The sequence below is a fragment of the Ranitomeya variabilis genome, unplaced genomic scaffold (genome assembly GCF_051348905.1).
Source record: "Ranitomeya variabilis isolate aRanVar5 unplaced genomic scaffold, aRanVar5.hap1 Scaffold_291, whole genome shotgun sequence".
NCBI classification, from domain to species: domain Eukaryota; kingdom Metazoa; phylum Chordata; class Amphibia; order Anura; family Dendrobatidae; genus Ranitomeya; species Ranitomeya variabilis.
This window is the reverse complement of record NW_027508038.1, coordinates 1-16614: the sequence shown is the minus strand read 5'-3', so window position 1 is coordinate 16614 and position 16614 is coordinate 1. Positions and strand designations below refer to the sequence as shown.

The 16614-nt window shown below is 37.3% G+C and overlaps 23 non-coding genes across 23 annotated transcripts; all 23 read right to left on the bottom strand.

Moving 5' to 3' along the window:
- Nucleotides 1–442: 442 nt before the first annotated feature.
- TRNAH-GUG (transfer RNA histidin (anticodon GUG)) lies at nt 443–514 on the bottom strand. Its single transcript has one exon. It is a non-coding gene; the product is annotated as a tRNA-His (tRNA).
- Nucleotides 515–1518: 1004 nt separating this feature from the next.
- TRNAH-GUG (transfer RNA histidin (anticodon GUG)) lies at nt 1519–1590 on the bottom strand. Its single transcript has one exon. It is a non-coding gene; the product is annotated as a tRNA-His (tRNA).
- A 957-nt stretch (nt 1591–2547) lies between these two features.
- TRNAH-GUG (transfer RNA histidin (anticodon GUG)) lies at nt 2548–2619 on the bottom strand. Its single transcript has one exon. It is a non-coding gene; the product is annotated as a tRNA-His (tRNA).
- An 8-nt stretch (nt 2620–2627) lies between these two features.
- TRNAR-ACG (transfer RNA arginine (anticodon ACG)) lies at nt 2628–2700 on the bottom strand. Its single transcript has one exon. It is a non-coding gene; the product is annotated as a tRNA-Arg (tRNA).
- An 897-nt stretch (nt 2701–3597) lies between these two features.
- Nucleotides 3598–3669, bottom strand: TRNAH-GUG (transfer RNA histidin (anticodon GUG)). Its single transcript has one exon. It is a non-coding gene; the product is annotated as a tRNA-His (tRNA).
- An 8-nt stretch (nt 3670–3677) lies between these two features.
- On the bottom strand, nt 3678–3750 carry TRNAR-ACG (transfer RNA arginine (anticodon ACG)). The gene has a single exon. It is a non-coding gene; the product is annotated as a tRNA-Arg (tRNA).
- An 855-nt stretch (nt 3751–4605) lies between these two features.
- Nucleotides 4606–4677, bottom strand: TRNAH-GUG (transfer RNA histidin (anticodon GUG)). Its single transcript has one exon. It is a non-coding gene; the product is annotated as a tRNA-His (tRNA).
- Nucleotides 4678–5679: 1002 nt separating this feature from the next.
- Nucleotides 5680–5751, bottom strand: TRNAH-GUG (transfer RNA histidin (anticodon GUG)). Its single transcript has one exon. It is a non-coding gene; the product is annotated as a tRNA-His (tRNA).
- A 957-nt stretch (nt 5752–6708) lies between these two features.
- Nucleotides 6709–6780, bottom strand: TRNAH-GUG (transfer RNA histidin (anticodon GUG)). Its single transcript has one exon. It is a non-coding gene; the product is annotated as a tRNA-His (tRNA).
- Nucleotides 6781–6788: 8 nt separating this feature from the next.
- Nucleotides 6789–6861, bottom strand: TRNAR-ACG (transfer RNA arginine (anticodon ACG)). Its single transcript has one exon. It is a non-coding gene; the product is annotated as a tRNA-Arg (tRNA).
- An 887-nt stretch (nt 6862–7748) lies between these two features.
- TRNAH-GUG (transfer RNA histidin (anticodon GUG)) lies at nt 7749–7820 on the bottom strand. The gene has a single exon. It is a non-coding gene; the product is annotated as a tRNA-His (tRNA).
- An 8-nt stretch (nt 7821–7828) lies between these two features.
- TRNAR-ACG (transfer RNA arginine (anticodon ACG)) lies at nt 7829–7901 on the bottom strand. The gene has a single exon. It is a non-coding gene; the product is annotated as a tRNA-Arg (tRNA).
- An 853-nt stretch (nt 7902–8754) lies between these two features.
- TRNAH-GUG (transfer RNA histidin (anticodon GUG)) lies at nt 8755–8826 on the bottom strand. Its single transcript has one exon. It is a non-coding gene; the product is annotated as a tRNA-His (tRNA).
- Nucleotides 8827–9836: 1010 nt separating this feature from the next.
- Nucleotides 9837–9908, bottom strand: TRNAH-GUG (transfer RNA histidin (anticodon GUG)). The gene has a single exon. It is a non-coding gene; the product is annotated as a tRNA-His (tRNA).
- Nucleotides 9909–10871: 963 nt separating this feature from the next.
- TRNAH-GUG (transfer RNA histidin (anticodon GUG)) lies at nt 10872–10943 on the bottom strand. The gene has a single exon. It is a non-coding gene; the product is annotated as a tRNA-His (tRNA).
- Nucleotides 10944–10951: 8 nt separating this feature from the next.
- On the bottom strand, nt 10952–11024 carry TRNAR-ACG (transfer RNA arginine (anticodon ACG)). The gene has a single exon. It is a non-coding gene; the product is annotated as a tRNA-Arg (tRNA).
- An 881-nt stretch (nt 11025–11905) lies between these two features.
- Nucleotides 11906–11977, bottom strand: TRNAH-GUG (transfer RNA histidin (anticodon GUG)). Its single transcript has one exon. It is a non-coding gene; the product is annotated as a tRNA-His (tRNA).
- A 990-nt stretch (nt 11978–12967) lies between these two features.
- On the bottom strand, nt 12968–13039 carry TRNAH-GUG (transfer RNA histidin (anticodon GUG)). Its single transcript has one exon. It is a non-coding gene; the product is annotated as a tRNA-His (tRNA).
- Nucleotides 13040–14005: 966 nt separating this feature from the next.
- On the bottom strand, nt 14006–14077 carry TRNAH-GUG (transfer RNA histidin (anticodon GUG)). The gene has a single exon. It is a non-coding gene; the product is annotated as a tRNA-His (tRNA).
- Nucleotides 14078–14085: 8 nt separating this feature from the next.
- TRNAR-ACG (transfer RNA arginine (anticodon ACG)) lies at nt 14086–14158 on the bottom strand. The gene has a single exon. It is a non-coding gene; the product is annotated as a tRNA-Arg (tRNA).
- Nucleotides 14159–15090: 932 nt separating this feature from the next.
- Nucleotides 15091–15162, bottom strand: TRNAH-GUG (transfer RNA histidin (anticodon GUG)). The gene has a single exon. It is a non-coding gene; the product is annotated as a tRNA-His (tRNA).
- Nucleotides 15163–15170: 8 nt separating this feature from the next.
- Nucleotides 15171–15243, bottom strand: TRNAR-ACG (transfer RNA arginine (anticodon ACG)). The gene has a single exon. It is a non-coding gene; the product is annotated as a tRNA-Arg (tRNA).
- Nucleotides 15244–16297: 1054 nt separating this feature from the next.
- TRNAR-ACG (transfer RNA arginine (anticodon ACG)) lies at nt 16298–16370 on the bottom strand. Its single transcript has one exon. It is a non-coding gene; the product is annotated as a tRNA-Arg (tRNA).
- Nucleotides 16371–16614: the final 244 nt, after the last annotated feature.

The window sequence follows — 16614 nt, the reverse complement described above, 5'->3', positions numbered from 1 at the left end:
TCAGTACCTGGCAAAAAAAGTTATTGAAAGGAAAGAAAACAAAAAAATAATTAAGGTGATGAATTTTGTTGTCTGTTAGTGATGATCGACGAGAGAGAGAGAGAGAGAGAGAGAGAGAGACTTAAAAACCACCTATTATTCAACCGACTAAATAGCGTAGCTGAGTGCCCCGATGCATGATGAAGTGATGAGCTTGATGATTACTATTGTTTTTCCTTTAAAAGAATTTCTTGTAAGAGAGGCTACATAGTTCTTTATAAATATACTGTTAATTTGTGAGGTTTCTTTTTTTTGCAAATTTTGTGAGGATGTAAAATAACTAAATGGCAAAAATAAACCGTTGCATACATAGAGATTTGATGCAGGAGATGAAGATGGCTATTAAGTGATTGCAAAATTTCCAAAAGCAGCTAATTTAAAGCTTTCTACAGTACCCATAAGATGCCGTGACCCGGATTCGAACCGGGGTTGCTGCGGCCACAACGCAGAGTACTAACCACTATACGATCACGGCAACATCCTCGAGCCAGGTAGGAGTCGAACCTACAATCTTCTGATCCGTAGTCAGACACGTTATCCATTGCCCCACTGGCCCTGATGAAAAAGGGTGCTTTTTCATGCGCCATATTGCTAAAGCAAAACAAAACCTTCAACAGGCTGTCATCGCCTCATGAGTCTTTCTTTTCTTGCCAATCCACTCACAAGCAGAAACAAAATATTTTTGTGCAATCTTAAATTCATGCTTGAGACTGAATATTTTCCATCTTCTTGAATTCATGTGTGAGGATTCAATTTTTCTCACATTTTGTGAGAAATCATATGCCTGCAATAGTGTGACATTGCCATAAGTGCTTTATTTTTCTGCCAATCAAATGCAAACCCCAAGCTAAGGATGTTTGTATGATCCGAAATTTATGCTTGACACACAATAATTATATCTGATTTATAATCTATATGTGAGATTTACTTTTGCCTAATATTAATATCTTAAGATTGACCAGCGAAATCAGTACCTGGCAAAAAAAGTTATTGAAAGGAAAGAAAACAAAAAAATAATTAAGGTGATGAATTTTGTTGTCTGTTAGTGATGATCGACGAGAGAGAGAGAGAGAGAGAGAGAGAGAGAGAGAGAGAGAGAGAGAGAGAGAGAGAGAGAGAGAGAGAGAGAGAGAGAGAGAGAGAGAGAGAGAGAGAGACTTAAAAACCACCTATTATTCAACCGACTAAATAGCGTAGCTGAGTGCCCCGATGCATGATGAAGTGATGAGCTTGATGATTACTATTGTTTTTCCTTTAAAAGAATTTCTTGTAAGAGAGGCTACATAGTTCTTTATAAATATACTGTTAATTTGTGAGGTTTCTTTTTTTTGCAAATTTTGTGAGGATGTAAAATAACTAAATGGCAAAAATAAACCGTTGCATACATAGAGATTTGATGCAGGAGATGAAGATGGCTATTAAGTGATTGCAAAATTTCCAAAAGCAGCTAATTTAAAGCTTTCTACAGTACCCATAAGATGCCGTGACCCGGATTCGAACCGGGGTTGCTGCGGCCACAACGCAGAGTACTAACCACTATACGATCACGGCAACATCCTCGAGCCAGGTAGGAGTCGAACCTACAATCTTCTGATCCGTAGTCAGACACGTTATCCATTGCCCCACTGGCCCTGATGAAAAAGGGTGCTTTTTCATGCGCCATATTGCTAAAGCAAAACAAAACCTTCAACAGGCTGTCATCGCCTCATGAGTCTTTCTTTTCTTGCCAATCCACTCACAAGCAGAAACAAAATATTTTTGTGCAATCTTAAATTCATGCTTGAGACTGAATATTTTCCATCTTCTTGAATTCATGTGTGAGGATTCAATTTTTCTCACATTTTGTGAGAAATCATATGCCTGCAATAGTGTGACATTGCCATAAGTGCTTTATTTTTCTGCCAATCAAATGCAAACCCCAAGCTAAGGATGTTTTATGATCCGAAATTTATGCTTGACACACAATAATTATATCTGATTTATAATCTATATGTGAGATTTACTTTTGCCTAATATTAATATCTTAAGATTGACCAGCGAAATCAGTACCTGGCAAAAAAAGTTATTGAAAGGAAAGAAAACAAAAAAATAATTAAGGTGATGAATTTTGTTGTCTGTTAGTGATGATCGACGAGAGAGAGAGAGAGAGAGAGAGAGAGAGAGAGAGAGTGAGAGAGACTTAAAAACCACCTTTTATTCAAGCGACTAAATAGCGTAGCTGAGTGCCCCGATGCATGATGAAGTGATGAGCTTGATGATTACTATTGTTTTTCCTTTAAAAGAATTTCTTGTAAGAGAGGCTACATAGTTCTTTATAAATATACTGTTAATTTGTGAGGTTTCTTTTTTTTGCAAATTTTGTGAGGATGTAAAATAACTAAATAACTAAATGGCAAAAATAAACTGTTGCATACATAGAGATTTGATGCAGGAGAAGAAGATGGCTATTAAGTGATTGCAAAATTTCCAAAAGCAGCCAATTTAAAGCTTTCTACATTATCCATAAGATGCCGTGACCCGGATTCGAACCGGGGTTGCTGCGGCCACAACGCAGAGTACTAACCACTATACGATCACGGCAACATCCTCGAGCCAGGTAGGAGTCGAACCTACAATCTTCTGATCCGTAGTCAGACACGTTATCCATTGCGCCACTGGCCCTGATGAAAAAGGGTGCTTTTTCATGCTCCATATTGCTAAAGCAAAACAAAACCTTCAACAGGCTGTCATCGCCTCATGAGTCTTTCTTTTCTTGCCAATCCACTCACAAGCAGAAACAAAATATTTTTGTGCAATCTTAAATTCATGCTTGAGACTGAATATTTTCCATCTTCTTGAATTCATGTGTGAGGATTCAATTTTTCTCACATTTTGTGAGAAATCATATGCCTGCAATAGTGTGACATTGCCATAAGTGCTTTATTTTTCTGCCAATCAAATGCAAACCCCAAGCTAAGGATGTTTGTATGATCCGAAATTTATGCTTGACACACAATAATTATATCTGATTTATAATCTATATGTGAGATTTACTTTTGCCTAATATTAATATCTTAAGATTGACCAGCGAAATCAGTACCTGGCAAAAAAAGTTATTGAAAGGAAAGAAAACAAAAAAATAATTAAGGTGATGAATTTTGTTGTCTGTTAGTGATGATCGACGAGAGAGAGAGAGAGAGAGAGAGAGAGAGAGAGAGAGAGAGAGAGAGAGAGAGAGAGTGAGAGAGACTTAAAAACCACCTTTTATTCAAGCGACTAAATAGCGTAGCTGAGTGCCCCGATGCATGATGAAGTGATGAGCTTGATGATTACTATTGTTTTTCCTTTAAAAGAATTTCTTGTAAGAGAGGCTACATAGTTCTTTATAAATATACTGTTAATTTGTGAGGTTTCTTTTTTTTGCAAATTTTGTGAGGATGTAAAATAACTAAATAACTAAATGGCAAAAATAAACTGTTGCATACATAGAGATTTGATGCAGGAGAAGAAGATGGCTATTAAGTGATTGCAAAATTTCCAAAAGCAGCCAATTTAAAGCTTTCTACATTATCCATAAGATGCCGTGACCCGGATTCGAACCGGGGTTGCTGCGGCCACAACGCAGAGTACTAACCACTATACGATCACGGCAACATCCTCGAGCCAGGTAGGAGTCGAACCTACAATCTTCTGATCCGTAGTCAGACACGTTATCCATTGCGCCACTGGCCCTGATGAAAAAGGGTGCTTTTTCATGCTCCATATTGCTAAAGCAAAACAAAACCTTCAACAGGCTGTCATCGCCTCATGAGTCTTTCTTTTCTTGCCAATCCACTCACAAGCAGAAACAAAATATTTTTGTGCAATCTTAAATTCATGCTTGAGACTGAATATTTTCCATCTTCTTGAATTCATGTGTGAGGATTCAATTTTTCTCACATTTTGTGAGAAATCATATGCCTGCAATAGTGTGACATTGCCATAAGTGCTTTATTTTTCTGCCAATCAAATGCAAACCCCAAGCTAAGGATTTTTGTATGATCCGAAATTTATGCTTGACACACAATAATTATATCTGATTTAGAATCTATATGTGAGATTTACTTTTGCCTAATATTAATATCTTAAGATTGACCAGCGAAATCAGTACCTGGCAAAAAAAGTTATTGAAAGGAAAGAAAACAAAAAAATAATTAAGGTGATGAATTTTGTTGTCTGTTAGTGATGATCGACGAGAGAGAGAGAGAGAGAGAGAGAGAGAGAGACTTAAAAACCACCTATTATTCAACCGACTAAATAGCGTAGCTGAGTGCCCCGATGCATGATGAAGTGATGAGCTTGATGATTACTATTGTTTTTCCTTTAAAAGAATTTCTTGTAAGAGAGGCTACATAGTTCTTTATAAATATACTGTTAATTTGTGAGGTTTCTTTTTTTTGCAAATTTTGTGAGGATGTAAAATAACTAAATGGCAAAAATAAACCGTTGCATACATAGAGATTTGATGCAGGAGATGAAGATGGCTATTAAGTGATTGCAAAATTTCCAAAAGCAGCTAATTTAAAGCTTTCTACAGTACCCATAAGATGCCGTGACCCGGATTCGAACCGGGGTTGCTGCGGCCACAACGCAGAGTACTAACCACTATACGATCACGGCAACATCCTCGAGCCAGGTAGGAGTCGAACCTACAATCTTCTGATCCGTAGTCAGACACGTTATCCATTGCCCCACTGGCCCTGATGAAAAAGGGTGCTTTTTCATGCGCCATATTGCTAAAGCAAAACAAAACCTTCAACAGGCTGTCATCGCCTCATGAGTCTTTCTTTTCTTGCCAATCCACTCACAAGCAGAAACAAAATATTTTTGTGCAATCTTAAATTCATGCTTGAGACTGAATATTTTCCATCTTCTTGAATTCATGTGTGAGGATTCAATTTTTCTCACATTTTGTGAGAAATCATATGCCTGCAATAGTGTGACATTGCCATAAGTGCTTTATTTTTCTGCCAATCAAATGCAAACCCCAAGCTAAGGATGTTTGTATGATCCGAAATTTATGCTTGACACACAATAATTATATCTGATTTATAATCTATATGTGAGATTTACTTTTGCCTAATATTAATATCTTAAGATTGACCAGCGAAATCAGTACCTGGCAAAAAAAGTTATTGAAAGGAAAGAAAACAAAAAAATAATTAAGGTGATGAATTTTGTTGTCTGTTAGTGATGATCGACGAGAGAGAGAGAGAGAGAGAGAGAGAGAGAGAGAGAGAGAGAGAGAGAGAGAGAGAGAGAGAGAGAGAGAGAGAGAGAGAGAGAGAGAGAGAGAGAGACTTAAAAACCACCTATTATTCAACCGACTAAATAGCGTAGCTGAGTGCCCCGATGCATGATGAAGTGATGAGCTTGATGATTACTATTGTTTTTCCTTTAAAAGAATTTCTTGTAAGAGAGGCTACATAGTTCTTTATAAATATACTGTTAATTTGTGAGGTTTCTTTTTTTTGCAAATTTTGTGAGGATGTAAAATAACTAAATGGCAAAAATAAACCGTTGCATACATAGAGATTTGATGCAGGAGATGAAGATGGCTATTAAGTGATTGCAAAATTTCCAAAAGCAGCTAATTTAAAGCTTTCTACAGTACCCATAAGATGCCGTGACCCGGATTCGAACCGGGGTTGCTGCGGCCACAACGCAGAGTACTAACCACTATACGATCACGGCAACATCCTCGAGCCAGGTAGGAGTCGAACCTACAATCTTCTGATCCGTAGTCAGACACGTTATCCATTGCCCCACTGGCCCTGATGAAAAAGGGTGCTTTTTCATGCGCCATATTGCTAAAGCAAAACAAAACCTTCAACAGGCTGTCATCGCCTCATGAGTCTTTCTTTTCTTGCCAATCCACTCACAAGCAGAAACAAAATATTTTTGTGCAATCTTAAATTCATGCTTGAGACTGAATATTTTCCATCTTCTTGAATTCATGTGTGAGGATTCAATTTTTCTCACATTTTGTGAGAAATCATATGCCTGCAATAGTGTGACATTGCCATAAGTGCTTTATTTTTCTGCCAATCAAATGCAAACCCCAAGCTAAGGATGTTTTATGATCCGAAATTTATGCTTGACACACAATAATTATATCTGATTTATAATCTATATGTGAGATTTACTTTTGCCTAATATTAATATCTTAAGATTGACCAGCGAAATCAGTACCTGGCAAAAAAAGTTATTGAAAGGAAAGAAAACAAAAAAATAATTAAGGTGATGAATTTTGTTGTCTGTTAGTGATGATCGACGAGAGAGAGAGAGAGAGAGAGAGAGAGAGAGAGAGAGTGAGAGAGACTTAAAAACCACCTTTTATTCAAGCGACTAAATAGCGTAGCTGAGTGCCCCGATGCATGATGAAGTGATGAGCTTGATGATTACTATTGTTTTTCCTTTAAAAGAATTTCTTGTAAGAGAGGCTACATAGTTCTTTATAAATATACTGTTAATTTGTGAGGTTTCTTTTTTTTGCAAATTTTGTGAGGATGTAAAATAACTAAATAACTAAATGGCAAAAATAAACTGTTGCATACATAGAGATTTGATGCAGGAGAAGAAGATGGCTATTAAGTGATTGCAAAATTTCCAAAAGCAGCCAATTTAAAGCTTTCTACATTATCCATAAGATGCCGTGACCCGGATTCGAACCGGGGTTGCTGCGGCCACAACGCAGAGTACTAACCACTATACGATCACGGCAACATCCTCGAGCCAGGTAGGAGTCGAACCTACAATCTTCTGATCCGTAGTCAGACACGTTATCCATTGCGCCACTGGCCCTGATGAAAAAGGGTGCTTTTTCATGCTCCATATTGCTAAAGCAAAACAAAACCTTCAACAGGCTGTCATCGCCTCATGAGTCTTTCTTTTCTTGCCAATCCACTCACAAGCAGAAACAAAATATTTTTGTGCAATCTTAAATTCATGCTTGAGACTGAATATTTTCCATCTTCTTGAATTCATGTGTGAGGATTCAATTTTTCTCACATTTTGTGAGAAATCATATGCCTGCAATAGTGTGACATTGCCATAAGTGCTTTATTTTTCTGCCAATCAAATGCAAACCCCAAGCTAAGGATGTTTGTATGATCCGAAATTTATGCTTGACACACAATAATTATATCTGATTTATAATCTATATGTGAGATTTACTTTTGCCTAATATTAATATCTTAAGATTGACCAGCGAAATCAGTACCTGGCAAAAAAAGTTATTGAAAGGAAAGAAAACAAAAAAATAATTAAGGTGATGAATTTTGTTGTCTGTTAGTGATGATCGACGAGAGAGAGAGAGAGAGAGAGAGAGAGAGAGAGAGAGAGAGAGAGAGTGAGAGAGACTTAAAAACCACCTTTTATTCAAGCGACTAAATAGCGTAGCTGAGTGCCCCGATGCATGATGAAGTGATGAGCTTGATGATTACTATTGTTTTTCCTTTAAAAGAATTTCTTGTAAGAGAGGCTACATAGTTCTTTATAAATATACTGTTAATTTGTGAGGTTTCTTTTTTTTGCAAATTTTGTGAGGATGTAAAATAACTAAATAACTAAATGGCAAAAATAAACTGTTGCATACATAGAGATTTGATGCAGGAGAAGAAGATGGCTATTAAGTGATTGCAAAATTTCCAAAAGCAGCCAATTTAAAGCTTTCTACATTATCCATAAGATGCCGTGACCCGGATTCGAACCGGGGTTGCTGCGGCCACAACGCAGAGTACTAACCACTATACGATCACGGCAACATCCTCGAGCCAGGTAGGAGTCGAACCTACAATCTTCTGATCCGTAGTCAGACACGTTATCCATTGCGCCACTGGCCCTGATGAAAAAGGGTGCTTTTTCATGCTCCATATTGCTAAAGCAAAACAAAACCTTCAACAGGCTGTCATCGCCTCATGAGTCTTTCTTTTCTTGCCAATCCACTCACAAGCAGAAACAAAATATTTTTGTGCAATCTTAAATTCATGCTTGAGACTGAATATTTTCCATCTTCTTGAATTCATGTGTGAGGATTCAATTTTTCTCACATTTTGTGAGAAATCATATGCCTGCAATAGTGTGACATTGCCATAAGTGCTTTATTTTTCTGCCAATCAAATGCAAACCCCAAGCTAAGGATTTTTGTATGATCCGAAATTTATGCTTGACACACAATAATTATATCTGATTTAGAATCTATATGTGAGATTTACTTTTGCCTAATATTAATATCTTAAGATTGACCAGCGAAATCAGTACCTGGCAAAAAAAGTTATTGAAAGGAAAGAAAACAAAAAAATAATTAAGGTGATGAATTTTGTTGTCTGTTAGTGATGATCGACGAGAGAGAGAGAGAGAGAGAGAGAGAGAGACTTAAAAACCACCTATTATTCAACCGACTAAATAGCGTAGCTGAGTGCCCCGATGCATGATGAAGTGATGAGCTTGATGATTACTATTGTTTTTCCTTTAAAAGAATTTCTTGTAAGAGAGGCTACATAGTTCTTTATAAATATACTGTTAATTTGTGAGGTTTCTTTTTTTTGCAAATTTTGTGAGGATGTAAAATAACTAAATGGCAAAAATAAACCGTTGCATACATAGAGATTTGATGCAGGAGATGAAGATGGCTATTAAGTGATTGCAAAATTTCCAAAAGCAGCTAATTTAAAGCTTTCTACAGTACCCATAAGATGCCGTGACCCGGATTCGAACCGGGGTTGCTGCGGCCACAACGCAGAGTACTAACCACTATACGATCACGGCAACATCCTCGAGCCAGGTAGGAGTCGAACCTACAATCTTCTGATCCGTAGTCAGACACGTTATCCATTGCCCCACTGGCCCTGATGAAAAAGGGTGCTTTTTCATGCGCCATATTGCTAAAGCAAAACAAAACCTTCAACAGGCTGTCATCGCCTCATGAGTCTTTCTTTTCTTGCCAATCCACTCACAAGCAGAAACAAAATATTTTTGTGCAATCTTAAATTCATGCTTGAGACTGAATATTTTCCATCTTCTTGAATTCATGTGTGAGGATTCAATTTTTCTCACATTTTGTGAGAAATCATATGCCTGCAATAGTGTGACATTGCCATAAGTGCTTTATTTTTCTGCCAATCAAATGCAAACCCCAAGCTAAGGATGTTTGTATGATCCGAAATTTATGCTTGACACACAATAATTATATCTGATTTATAATCTATATGTGAGATTTACTTTTGCCTAATATTAATATCTTAAGATTGACCAGCGAAATCAGTACCTGGCAAAAAAAGTTATTGAAAGGAAAGAAAACAAAAAAATAATTAAGGTGATGAATTTTGTTGTCTGTTAGTGATGATCGACGAGAGAGAGAGAGAGAGAGAGAGAGAGAGAGAGAGAGAGAGAGAGAGAGAGAGAGAGAGAGAGAGAGAGAGAGAGAGAGAGAGAGAGAGAGAGAGAGAGAGAGAGACTTAAAAACCACCTATTATTCAACCGACTAAATAGCGTAGCTGAGTGCCCCGATGCATGATGAAGTGATGAGCTTGATGATTACTATTGTTTTTCCTTTAAAAGAATTTCTTGTAAGAGAGGCTACATAGTTCTTTATAAATATACTGTTAATTTGTGAGGTTTCTTTTTTTTGCAAATTTTGTGAGGATGTAAAATAACTAAATGGCAAAAATAAACCGTTGCATACATAGAGATTTGATGCAGGAGATGAAGATGGCTATTAAGTGATTGCAAAATTTCCAAAAGCAGCTAATTTAAAGCTTTCTACAGTACCCATAAGATGCCGTGACCCGGATTCGAACCGGGGTTGCTGCGGCCACAACGCAGAGTACTAACCACTATACGATCACGGCAACATCCTCGAGCCAGGTAGGAGTCGAACCTACAATCTTCTGATCCGTAGTCAGACACGTTATCCATTGCCCCACTGGCCCTGATGAAAAAGGGTGCTTTTTCATGCGCCATATTGCTAAAGCAAAACAAAACCTTCAACAGGCTGTCATCGCCTCATGAGTCTTTCTTTTCTTGCCAATCCACTCACAAGCAGAAACAAAATATTTTTGTGCAATCTTAAATTCATGCTTGAGACTGAATATTTTCCATCTTCTTGAATTCATGTGTGAGGATTCAATTTTTCTCACATTTTGTGAGAAATCATATGCCTGCAATAGTGTGACATTGCCATAAGTGCTTTATTTTTCTGCCAATCAAATGCAAACCCCAAGCTAAGGATGTTTGTATGATCCGAAATTTATGCTTGACACACAATAATTATATCTGATTTATAATCTATATGTGAGATTTACTTTTGCCTAATATTAATATCTTAAGATTGACCAGCGAAATCAGTACCTGGCAAAAAAAGTTATTGAAAGGAAAGAAAACAAAAAAATAATTAAGGTGATGAATTTTGTTGTCTGTTAGTGATGATCGACGAGAGAGAGAGAGAGAGAGAGAGAGAGAGAGAGAGAGAGAGTGAGAGAGACTTAAAAACCACCTTTTATTCAAGCGACTAAATAGCGTAGCTGAGTGCCCCGATGCATGATGAAGTGATGAGCTTGATGATTACTATTGTTTTTCCTTTAAAAGAATTTCTTGTAAGAGAGGCTACATAGTTCTTTATAAATATACTGTTAATTTGTGAGGTTTCTTTTTTTTTGCAAATTTTGTGAGGATGTAAAATAACTAAATAACTAAATTGCAAAAATAAACTGTTGCATACATAGAGATTTGATGCAGGAGAAGAAGATGGCTATTAAGTGATTGCAAAATTTCCAAAAGCAGCCAATTTAAAGCTTTCTACATTATCCATAAGATGCCGTGACCCGGATTCGAACCGGGGTTGCTGCGGCCACAACGCAGAGTACTAACCACTATACGATCACGGCAACATTCTCGAGCCAGGTAGGAGTCGAACCTACAATCTTCTGATCCGTAGTCAGACGCGTTATCCATTGCGCCACTGGCCCTGATGAAAAAGGGTGCTTTTTCATGCGCCATATTGCTAAAGCAAAACAAAACCTTCAACAGGCTGTCATCGCCTCATGAGTCTTTCTTTTCTTGCCAATCCACTCACAAGCAGAAACAAAATATTTTTGTGCAATCTTAAATTCATGCTTGAGACTGAATATTTTCCATCTTCTTGAATTCATGTGTGAGGATTCAATTTTTCTCACATTTTGTGAGAAATCATATGCCTGCAATAGTGTGACATTGCCATAAGTGCTTTATTTTTCTGCCAATCAAATGCAAACCCCAAGCTAAGGATGTTTGTATGATCCGAAATTTATGCTTGACACACAATAATTATATCTGATTTATAATCTATATGTGAGATTTACTTTTGCCTAATATTAATATCTTAAGATTGACCAGCGAAATCAGTACCTGGCAAAAAAAGTTATTGAAAGGAAAGAAAACAAAAAAATAATTAAGGTGATGAATTTTGTTGTCTGTTAGTGATGATCGACGAGAGAGAGAGAGAGAGAGAGAGAGAGAGAGAGAGAGAGAGTGAGAGAGACTTAAAAACCACCTTTTATTCAAGCGACTAAATAGCGTAGCTGAGTGCCCCGATGCATGATGAAGTGATGAGCTTGATGATTACTATTGTTTTTCCTTTAAAAGAATTTCTTGTAAGAGAGGCTACATAGTTCTTTATAAATATACTGTTAATTTGTGAGGTTTCTTTTTTTTGCAAATTTTGTGAGGATGTAAAATAACTAAATAACTAAATTGCAAAAATAAACTGTTGCATACATAGAGATTTGATGCAGGAGAAGAAGATGGCTATTAAGTGATTGCAAAATTTCCAAAAGCAGCCAATTTAAAGCTTTCTACATTATCCATAAGATGCCGTGACCCGGATTCGAACCGGGGTTGCTGCGGCCACAACGCAGAGTACTAACCACTATACGATCACGGCAACATCCTCGAGCCAGGTAGGAGTCGAACCTACAATCTTCTGATCCGTAGTCAGACACTTTATCCATTGCGCCACTGGCCCTGATGAAAAAGGGTGCTTTTTCATGCTCCATATTGCTAAAGCAAAACAAAACCTTCAACAGGCTGTCATCGCCTCATGAGTCTTTCTTTTCTTGCCAATCCACTCACAAGCAGAAACAAAATATTTTTGTGCAATCTTAAATTCATGCTTGAGACTGAATATTTTCCATCTTCTTGAATTCATGTGTGAGGATTCAATTTTTCTCACATTTTGTGAGAAATCATATGCCTGCAATAGTGTGACATTGCCATAAGTGCTTTATTTTTCTGCCAATCAAATGCAAACCCCAAGCTAAGGATTTTTGTATGATCCGAAATTTATGCTTGACACACAATAATTATATCTGATTTAGAATCTATATGTGAGATTTACTTTTGCCTAATATTAATATCTTAAGATTGACCAGCGAAATCAGTACCTGGCAAAAAAAGTTATTGAAAGGAAAGAAAACAAAAAAATAATTAAGGTGATGAATTTTGTTGTCTGTTAGTGATGATCGACGAGAGAGAGAGAGAGAGAGAAAGAGAGAGAGAGAGAGAGAGAGAGAGAGAGAGAGAGAGAGAGAGAGAGAGAGAGAGAGAGAGAGACTTAAAAACCACCTTTTATTCAAGCGACTAAATAGCGTAGCTGAGTGCCCCGATGCATGATGAAGTGATGAGCTTGATGATTACTATTGTTTTTCCTTTAAAAGAATTTCTTGTAAGAGAGGCTACATAGTTCTTTATAAATATACTGTTAATTTGTGAGGTTTCTTTTTTTTGCAAATTTTGTGAGGATGTAAAATAACTAAATGGCAAAAATAAACCGTTGCATACATAGAGATTTGATGCAGGAGATGAAGATGGCTATTAAGTGATTGCAAAATTTCCAAAAGCAGCTAATTTAAAGCTTTCTACAGTACCCATAAGATGCCGTGACCCGGATTCGAACCGGGGTTGCTGCGGCCACAACGCAGAGTACTAACCACTATACGATCACGGCAACATCCTCGAGCCAGGTAGGAGTCGAACCTACAATCTTCTGATCCGTAGTCAGACACGTTATCCATTGCCCCACTGGCCCTGATGAAAAAGGGTGCTTTTTCATGCGCCATATTGCTAAAGCAAAACAAAACCTTCAACAGGCTGTCATCGCCTCATGAGTCTTTCTTTTCTTGCCAATCCACTCACAAGCAGAAACAAAATATTTTTGTGCAATCTTAAATTCATGCTTGAGACTGAATATTTTCCATCTTCTTGAATTCATGTGTGAGGATTCAATTTTTCTCACATTTTGTGAGAAATCATATGCCTGCAATAGTGTGACATTGCCATAAGTGCTTTATTTTTCTGCCAATCAAATGCAAACCCCAAGCTAAGGATGTTTGTATGATCCGAAATTTATGCTTGACACACAATAATTATATCTGATTTATAATCTATATGTGAGATTTACTTTTGCCTAATATTAATATCTTAAGATTGACCAGCGAAATCAGTACCTGGCAAAAAAAGTTATTGAAAGGAAAGAAAACAAAAAAATAATTAAGGTGATGAATTTTGTTGTCTGTTAGTGATGATCGACGAGAGAGAGAGAGAGAGAGAGAGAGAGAGAGAGAGAGAGAGAGAGTGAGAGAGACTTAAAAACCACCTTTTATTCAAGCGACTAAATAGCGTAGCTGAGTGCCCCGATGCATGATGAAGTGATGAGCTTGATGATTACTATTGTTTTTCCTTTAAAAGAATTTCTTGTAAGAGAGGCTACATAGTTCTTTATAAATATACTGTTAATTTGTGAGGTTTCTTTTTTTTGCAAATTTTGTGAGGATGTAAAATAACTAAATAACTAAATGGCAAAAATAAACTGTTGCATACATAGAGATTTGATGCAGGAGAAGAAGATGGCTATTAAGTGATTGCAAAATTTCCAAAAGCAGCCAATTTAAAGCTTTCTACATTATCCATAAGATGCCGTGACCCGGATTCGAACCGGGGTTGCTGCGGCCACAACGCAGAGTACTAACCACTATACGATCACGGCAACATCCTCGAGCCAGGTAGGAGTCGAACCTACAATCTTCTGATCCGTAGTCAGACACGTTATCCATTGCGCCACTGGCCCTGATGAAAGAGGGTGCTTTTTCATGCTCCATATTGCTAAAGCAAAACAAAACCTTCAACAGGCTGTCATCGCCTCATGAGTCTTTCTTTTCTTGCCAATCCACTCACAAGCAGAAACAAAATATTTTTGTGCAATCTTAAATTCATGCTTGAGACTGAATATTTTCCATCTTCTTGAATTCATGTGTGAGGATTCAATTTTTCTCACATTTTGTGAGAAATCATATGCCTGCAATAGTGTGACATTGCCATAAGTGCTTTATTTTCTGCCAATCAAATGCAAACCCCAAGCTAAGGATTTTTGTATGATCGAAATTTATGCTTGACACACAATAATTATATCTGATTTAGAATCTATATGTGAGATTTACTTTTGCCTAATATTAATATCTTAAGATTGACCAGCGAAATCAGTACCTGGCAAAAAAATTATTGAAAGAAAGAAAACAAAAAAAATAATTAAGGTGATGATTTTGTTGTCTGTTAGTGATGATCGACGAGAGAGAGAGAGAGAAGAGAAAGAGAGAGAGAGAGAGAGAGAGAGAGAGAGAGAGAGAGAGAGAGAGAGAGAGAGAGAGAGAGAGAGAGAGAGAGAGAGAGAGACTTAAAAACCACCTTTTATTCAAGCGACTAAATAGCGTAGCTGAGTGCCCCGATGCATGATGAAGTGATGAGCTTGATGATTACTATTGTTTTTCCTTTAAAAGAATTTCTTGTAAGAGAGGCTACATATTTCTTTATAAATATACTGTTAATTTGTGAGGTTTCTTTTTTTTGCAAATTTTGTGAGGATGTAAAATAACTAAATAACTAAATGGCAAAAATAAACCGTTGCACACATAGAGATTTGATGCAGGAGAAGAAGATGGCTATTAAGTGATTGCAAAATTTCCAAAAGCAGCCAATTTAAAGCTTTCTACATTATCCATAAGATGCCGTGACCCGGATTCGAACCGGGGTTGCTGCGGCCACAACGCAGAGTACTAACCACTATACGATCACGGCAACATTCTCGAGCCAGGTAGGAGTCGAACCTACAATCTTCTGATCCGTAGTCAGACGCGTTATCCATTGCGCCACTGGCCCTGATGAAAAAGGGTGCTTTTTCATGCGCCATATTGCTAAAGCAAAACAAAACCTTCAACAGGCTGTCATCGCCTCATGAGTCTTTCTTTTCTTGCCAATCCACTCACAAGCAGAAACAAAATATTTTTGTGCAATCTTAAATTCATGCTTGAGACTGAATATTTTCCATCTTCTTGAATTCATGTGTGAGGATTCCATTTTTCTCACATTTTGTGAGAAATCATATGCCAGCAATAGTGTGACATTGCCAGAAGTGCTTTATTTTTCTGCCAATCAAATGCAAACCCCAAGCTAAGCATTTTTGTATGATCCGAAAGTTATGCTTGACACACAATATTTATATCTGATTTAGAATCTATATGTGAGATTTACTTTTCCCTAATATTAATATCTTAAGATTGACCAGCGAAATCAGTACCTGGCAAAAAAAGTGTTGAAAGGAAAGAAACAAAAAAATAATTAAGGTGATGGACTTTGTTGTCTGTTAGTGATGATAGACGAGAGAGAGAGAGAGAGAGAGAGAGAGAGAGAGAGAGAGAGAGAGAGAGGAGAGAGAGAGAGAGAGAGAGAGAGAGAGAGAGAGAGAGAGAGAGAGAGAGAGAGAGAGAGAGAGAGAGAGAGAGAGAGAGAGAGAAGAGAGAGAGAGACTTAAAAACCACCTATATTCAACCAACTAAATAGCGCAGCTGAGTGCCCCGATGCATGATGAAGTGATGAGCTTGATGATTACTATTGTTTTTCCTTTAAAAGAATTTCTTGTAGAGAGGCTACATATTTCCTTATAATATACTGTTAATTTGTGAGGTTTCTTTTTTTTGCAAATTTTGTGAGGATGTAAAATAACTAAATAACTAAATGGCAAAAATAAACCGTTGCATTCATAGAGATTTGATGCAGGAGATGAAGATGGCTATTAAGTGATTGCAAAATTTCCAAAAGCAGCTGATTTAAAGCTTTCTACAGTATCCATAAGATGCCGTGACCCGGATTTGAACTGGGGTTGCTGCGGCCACAACGCAGAGTACTAACCACTATACGATCACGGCAACATCCTCGAGCCAGGTAGGAGTCGAACCTACAATCTTCTGATCCGTAGTCAGACGCGTTATCCATTGCGCCACTGGCCCTGATGAAAAAGGGTGCTTTTTCATGCGCCATATTGCTAAAGCAAAACAAAACCTTCAACAGGCTGTCATCCCCTCATGAGTCTTTCTTTTCTTGCCAATCCACTCACAAGCAGAAACAAAATATTTTTGTGCAATCTTAAATTCATGCTTGAGACTGAATATTTTCCATCTTCTTGAATTCATGTGTGAGGATTCAATTTTTCTCACATTTTGTGAGAAATCATATGCCTGCAATAGTGTGACT